This window comes from Drosophila albomicans, unplaced genomic scaffold (genome assembly GCF_009650485.2).
Source record: "Drosophila albomicans strain 15112-1751.03 unplaced genomic scaffold, ASM965048v2 utg000381l_pilon, whole genome shotgun sequence".
Taxonomy (NCBI): Eukaryota; Metazoa; Arthropoda; class Insecta; order Diptera; family Drosophilidae; genus Drosophila; species Drosophila albomicans.
This window is the reverse complement of record NW_026263655.1, coordinates 15,001-22,877: the sequence shown is the minus strand read 5'-3', so window position 1 is coordinate 22,877 and position 7,877 is coordinate 15,001. Positions and strand designations below refer to the sequence as shown.

General features: G+C 33.3%; 1 pseudogene; it reads right to left on the bottom strand.

Moving 5' to 3' along the window:
• Positions 1 to 4,310: 4,310 nt before the first annotated feature.
• LOC117577151 (large subunit ribosomal RNA) overlaps positions 4,311 to 7,877 on the bottom strand; it is a 4,490-nt pseudogene continuing 923 nt past the window's right edge.

Genomic DNA, 7,877 nt, shown 5'->3' with positions numbered 1-7,877 from the left:
TCATTATGACATGCCGCTCGACATCACCCACCCCTATATAGGTTTTGTGGACACGTTTTCTACAACCAGCTCATTTTATAAGGTATACCACCTAATGTATCTTTATTTTGCACTAATTTAATAATGCAACAGTAAAACTTCATTATTTTTAACTTTTTTAATCATATTGCCTTCTATATGATTATTTTCATATATTATTATATATGACTTATGCCGGCATGACACTCCATATACATAGTCATATATATTTCACTTGTGAAATTTTTCTCATATGACATGCCTGCTCGACCTCACCACCCCTATATAGGTTTTGTGACACGTTTTCTACAATGCTCTTATTTTACTAAGGTAGTATTACCATCTAATGTATCTTTATGTTGCACTAATTTAATAATACAACAGTAAAACTTCATTATTTTTAACTTTTTTAATCATATTGCCTTCTATATGATTATTTTCATATATTATTTATATATGACTTATGCCGGCAAGACTCACTCCATATACATAGTCATATATATTTCACTTGTGAAATTTTTCTCATATGACATGCCTGCTCGACATCACCACCCCTATATAGGTTTTGTGACACGTTTTCTACAACCAGCTCATTTTACTAAGGTATACCACCTAATGTATCTTTATGTTGCACTAATTTAATAATGCAACAGTAAAACTTCATTATTTTTAACTTTTTTAATCATATTGCCTTCTATATGATTATTTCATATATTATTTATATATGACTTATGCCGGCATTACACTCCATATACATAGACATATATATTTCACTTGTGAAATTTTTCTCATATGACATGCCTGCCCGACCTCACCACCCCTATATAGGTTTTGTGACACGTTTTCTACAACCCGCTCATTTTACTAAGGTCTACCACCTAATGTATCTTTATGTGGCACTATTTTAATAATACAACAGCAAAACTTCATTATTTTATTATCAATAATTTGTATTAAATACTAGTACAATCGTAAATTGTTTAACATTGTTTAAAATTTTTGTCAAAGTTGAACTCATATCTCGGTAGAACCTTATATCATATGGCTGCAGTTCAATAAAAAATTCACCAAGTCCAAAAAATTTTTTTCTCAAGTTAAATTCAAAATCTTATCTCACTATTTTATTAAAAACTGTATAAAATGATATATAAAAAGTTTTTTCTACAATTTTCATATGTTGAAATTTTTTGTCAAAGTTGAACTCATATCTCGGTAGAACCTCATATCATATGGCTGCAGTTCAATAAAAAATTCACCAAGTCCAAAAAATTTTTTTTCTCAAGTTAAATTAAAAATCTTATCTCATTATATTAATAAACAGTATAAAATGCTATTTTAAAAAGTTTTTTCTTCAATTTTCATATGTTGAAATTTTTTGTCAAAGTTGAACTCATATTTCGGTAGAACCTCATATCATATGGCTGAAGTTCAATAAAAAATTTACCAAGTCCAAAAAATTTACCAAGTCCAAAAAATTTTTTTCTCAAGTTAAATTCAAAATCTTAATTCATTTTATTAAAAAAACTATATAAAATGATATATAAAAAGTTTTTTCTTCAATTTTCATATGTTGAAATTTTTTGTCAAAGTTGAACTCATATCTCGGTAGAACCTCATATCATATGGCTGCAGTTCAATAAAAAATTCACCAAGTCCAAAAAATTTTTTTCTCAAGTTAAATTCAAAATCGTATCTCATTATATTAATAAACTGTATAAAATGATATTTAAAAAGTTTTTCTTCAATTTTCATATGTTGAAATTTTTTGTCAATGTTGAACTCATATCTCGGTAGAACCTCATATCATATGGCTGAAGTTCAATAAAAAATTCACCAAGTCCAAAAAAATCTTTTTCTCAAGTTAAATTCAAAATCTTATCTCATTATATTAATAAACTGTTTAAAATGATAATTAAAAAGGTTTTTCTTCAATTTTCATATGTTGAAATTTTTTGTCAAAGTTGAACTCATCTCTCGGTAGAAACCTCATATCATATGGCTGCAGTTCAATAAAAAATTCACCAAGTCAAAAAAATCTTTTTCTCAAGTTAAATTCAAAATCTTATCTCATTATATTAATAAACTGTATAAAATGATATTTAAAAAGTTTTTTCTTCAATTTTCATATGTTGAAATTTTTTTGTCATAGTTGAACTCATCTCTCGGTAGAACCTCATATCATATGGCTGCAATTCAATAAAAAATTCACCAAGTCCAAAAAAAAATTTTTTCTCAAGTTAAATTCAAAATTGTATCTCATTTTATTAATAAACTGTATAAAATGATATTTAAAAAGTTTTTTCTTCAATTTTCATATGTTGAAATTTTTTGTCAAAGTTGAACTCATCTCTCGGTAGAACCTCATATCATATGGCTGCAGTTCAATAAAAAATTCACCAAGTCCAAAAAATCTTTTTCTCAAGTTAAATTCAAAATCTTATCTCATTATATTAATAAACAGTATAAAATGCTATATTAAAAAGTTTTTTCTTCAATTTTCATATGTTGAAATTTTTTGTCAAAGTTGAACTCATATCTCATGTCTTAATTTGTGGCTCAAATATGATGGCGTTCCAAAAAATTGCTACCAAACACATATTTGTGTATGAATCTCATGCATACTTAATAAACTGCATACGCAAGTATTCTGTTCATATAGATACATACATATGATGGCGTATATTTTTTTATATCATGCATATTTTTAATTTTTTCGCCACTAATATGATGGCGTCCTTCTGGCTACCAAATTCATGTAATTGCGTACCAAATGTATATTTAAAATACACAAGTATTTTGTACACATAGATATACTATGCATATTTTTAATTTTCGCCACTAATATGATGGCGTCCTTCTGGCTACCAAATAAATATATATAACTAACGCTTACTAAATAAATGCATATTTAAAATATACAAGTATTTTGTACACATAGATATACTATGCATATTCTTTAATTTTCGCCACTAATATAATGGCGTTCCTTTTGCTACCAAATAAAATATATATAACCAACGCATAATAAATAAATGCATATATAAAATACGCAAGTATTTTGTACACATAGATATACTATGCATATTCTTAATTTTCGCCACTAATATAATGGCGTTCCTTTTGCTACCAAATAAATATATATAACCAACGCATACTAAATAAATGCATATATAAAATATGCAAGTATTTTGTACACATAGATATACTATGCATATTCTTAATTTTCGCCACTAATATAATGGCGTTCCTTTTGCTACCAAATAAATATATATAACTAACGCATACTAAATAAATGCATATTTAAAATACGCAAGTATTTTGTACACATAGTTGCATATTCTTAATTTTCGCCACTAATATGATGACGTTCCTTTTGCTACCAAATAAATATATATAACCAACGCATAATAAATGCATATATAAAATACGCAAGTATTTTGTACACATAGATATACTATGCATATTCTTAATTTTCGCCACTAATATAATGGCGTTCCTTTTGCTACCAAATAAATATATATAACCAACGCATAATAAATAAATGCATATATATATAAATATATGCAGTATTTTGTATACTTAGATATACTTACTATGCATATTATTAATTTTCGCCACTAATATAATGGCGTTCCTTTTGCTACCAAATAAATATAAATAACTAACGCATACTAAATAAATGCATATTTAAAAATACGCAAGTATTTTGTACACATAGTTATACCTTTGCATATTCTTAATTTTCGCCACTAATATGATGACGTTCCTTTTGCTACCAAATAAATATATATAACCAACGCATTATAAATAAATGCATATATAAAATACGCAAGTATTTTGTACACATAGATATACTAGTATGCATATTCTTAATTTTCGCCACTAATATAATGGCGTTCCTTTTGCTACCAAATAAATATATATAACCAACGCATAATAAATAAATGCATATATAAAATATGCAAGTATTTTGTATACATAGATATACTTACTATGCATATTATTAATTTTCGCCACTAATATAATGGCGTTCCTTTTGCTACCAAATAAATATATATAACTAACGCATACTAAATAAATGCATATTTAAAATACACAAGTATATTTTGTACACATAGATATATTATTTATTTATATATATATATATATTTATATATATATATAAATTTTCTCTTCTTATATGCGTAATTGTATAACACATAATTAATAATTATGCATACAATTTTGCATATTTATATATATAAATATATATATAATATTTTTTTATATATGCCTTAAACATATATATTTTATCGAATCGTCAAGCAAAGGATAAGCTTCAGTGGATCGCAGTATGGCAGCTGCTCAACCACTTACAACACCTTGCCTGTTATAAAAGTCGTTTACAATTGATTCAAGGCTTTGTCATTGTATTAAATAATGTTTTAATATATAACTAGCGCGGCACCAGGTGATCGAAGATCCTCCCAATTTACTATGTTATATGTAACATTGGCATCACATCCATCGTCGTCTATTAAATGAATAATAAACTTTTAATGGTTTAGAAGCCATACAATGCAAATTGCCCCTTATTTATCATTGCAGTCCAGCACGGATACGACCTTAGAGGCGTTCAGGCATAATCCAACGGACGTAGCGTCATACCACTGTTCGCTCGAACAAGTATTGTGCCATTGGTCCGTACCTGCGGTTCCTCTCGTACTACGCAGGAATGCTGTCGCAACAACGTTTTGTCATTAGTAGGGTAAAACTAACCTGTCTCACGACGGTCTAAACCCAGCTCACGTTCCCTTGCATGGGTGAACAATCCAACGCTTGGTGAATTTTGCTTCACAATGATAGGAAGAGCCGACATCGAAGGATCAAAAAGCGACGTCGCTATGAACGCTTGGCCGCCACAAGCCAGTTATCCCTATGGTAACTTTTCTGACACCTCTTGTTAAAAACTCTTTAAACCAAAAGGATCGATAGGCCGAGCTTTTGCTGTCCCTGTGTGTACTGAACACCGAGATCAAGTCAGCATTTGCCCTTTTGCTCTATGTGTGGTTTCTGTCCGCACTGAGCTGGCCTTGGGACACCTCCGTTATTATTTGAGAGATGTACCGCCCCAGTCAAACTCCCTACCTGGCAATGTCCTTGAATTGGATCATACCTGAGTAATTGGAGTTATACCAAATTTTTAATTTAAGAACACATAAATGCACTCTCTCATTAATGAATTTGTTTGCGATTATATAACAAACTCGTGATACTTTGATCAAGAAGCTTGCATCAAAACCCAATACCATAAGATATAATAAATATATCCGTATAATGGCTAGGAAATGATACACGTTCCATTTAATCAAGTAAGTAAGGAAACAATAAGAGTAGTGGTATTTCATTGTCGATACTAAACCGAAATTTAATATCTCCCACTTATTCTACACCTCTTATGTCTCCTTACACTGCCAGATTAGAGTCAAGCTCAAAAGGGTCTTCTTTCCCCGCTAATTATTCCAAGCCCGTTCCCTTGGCTGTGGTTTCGCTAGATAGTAGATAGGGACAGAAATAAACTCGAGTTTAACGTGAGCACCTGCCATGTTGGCTTAATCCCACGAAGCCCGAGCTTAGGAATCAAATTAAGCGTTGATCAGCGCCCCCTTGGAATTCACCGCAGGTACACATTTGAAGGCCAGTTGTTTGGACTGGACACTTCCTCCTGTGTGGGGAGCGAGGCCCACCTAAAACCTCTTCCGATTTTTGGTTATCGGCAACCGGTTGATACGTACGCAACTCCACGCTGAGTATAATCCTCATTGTCCGCTTTGGACTACCACAGCCACCACGATACTCCCCGAAGGGCCGCACCAAATACCAGGACGGACAAGTCCGCAGGCACCTGGTTCCCGTGGTACCAGAAAATCACCTCTGGTCAGGTGTCGTATTTGCTACTATACTACCAATTAAACTCCAAACAGTTAACGTTGGTGCCGTACCTCCTTAATCGCCTTTTACGATAAGTGGGGGTCCACTGTGGTTGGTATTCTTTACTACATCCACCCTGCCGCCAACCACACGGCCAAAGTAGATAGGGACAGTAGGAATCTCGTTAATCCATTCATGCGCGTCACTAATTAGATGACGAGGCATTTGGCTACCTTAAGAGAGTCATAGTTACTCCCGCCGTTGACCCGCGCTTACTTGAATTTCTTCACTTTGACATTCAGAGCACTGGGCAGAAATCACATTGTGTCAACACCCGCTAGGGCCATCACAATGCTTTGTTTTAATTAGACAGTCGGATTCCCCAAGTCCGTGCCAGTTCTGAATTGATTGTTAATTGATAATCGTTATAATTTAAAAGAACTAGCTGGTTGCCCAACTAGTATTCTTAAAAATTTTAGCAAGAAAGTTCCACAATTGGCTACGTAACTAAACTATCCGGGGAACAAGAAACTACCATAAATGATAGAAACTCTATTTACCCAGAACGAGCACATAAACCATGTTATTGTTTCCCAATCAAGCCCGACTATCTCAATCTTCAGAGCCAATCCTTATCCCGAAGTTACGGATCTAATTTGCCGACTTCCCTTACCTACATTATTCTATCGACTAGAGACTCTTCACCTTGGAGACCAGCTGCGGATATTGGTACGGCCTGTTGAGAAGTTTGCGTGTCCCCACCATAAATTTTCAAGGTCCGAGGAGAAAATATCGACACAACAGTATATGTCATGCTCTTCTAGCCCATCTACCATATCTCTCTGCGAAAGACTTCCATGGTAGTACGGCTATAAAACAGAAAAGAAAACTCTTCCGATATCTCTCGACGGCTTCTTTATGGTCGTTCCTGTTGCCAGGATGAGCACGAGGCCCATATTTAATAACAAACGGATACTCAACAGGTTACGGAATTGGAACCGTATTCCCTTTCGTTCAAAATTATTCAAGTTTTTTAATTATGACAAAATATAAATTTTAGTTACTTTTTTTTACTTGAAAATTTTCGGCTTTCGCCTTGAACTTAGGACCGACTAACTCGTGATCAACCACTGTTCACACGAAACCCTTCTCCACTTCAGTCCTCCAAGGTCTCATTCGATTATTTGCTACTACCACCAAGATCTGTACCAATGACGGCTCCATGCAGGCTTACGCCAAACACTTCTAAGCACACCATTGTACCTTCCTACTCACTAAAGTTTCAAAATTTATATTACAAGTAATATAAATCATCTACTTTAGCGGTAATGTATAGGTATACAACTTAAGCGCCATCCATTTTAAGGGCTAGTTGCTTCGGCAGGTGAGTTGTTACACACTCCTTAGCGGATTTCGACTTCCATGATCACCGTCCTGCTGTTTTAAGCAACCAACGCCTTTCATGGTTTCTGAATGAGTTGTTAATTTGGGCACCGTAACATTACGTTTGGTTCATCCCACAGCGCCAGTTCTGCTTACCAAAAGTGGCCCACTGGGCACATTATATCATAACCTTAAACTTCATATCAAGAAAGTTAAGGTTCTTACCCATTTAAAGTTTGAGAATAGGTTAAGATCGTTTCGACCCTAAGGCCTCTAATCATTCGCTTTACCAGATAAGATTATTTTATACAACAGTTAAATGCACCAGCTATCCTGAGGGAAACTTCGGAAGGAACCAGCTACTAGATGGTTCGATTGGTCTTTCGCCCCTATACTCAATTCTGACAATCGATTTGCACGTCAGAACTGTTTCGGTCTTCCATCAGGGTTTCCCCTGACTTCAACCTGATCAAGTATAGTTCACCATCTTTCGGGTCACAGCATATATGCTCAAGGTACGTTCCAGTTAGAGGCATAAATAATATAAATATTATTATACATAACTA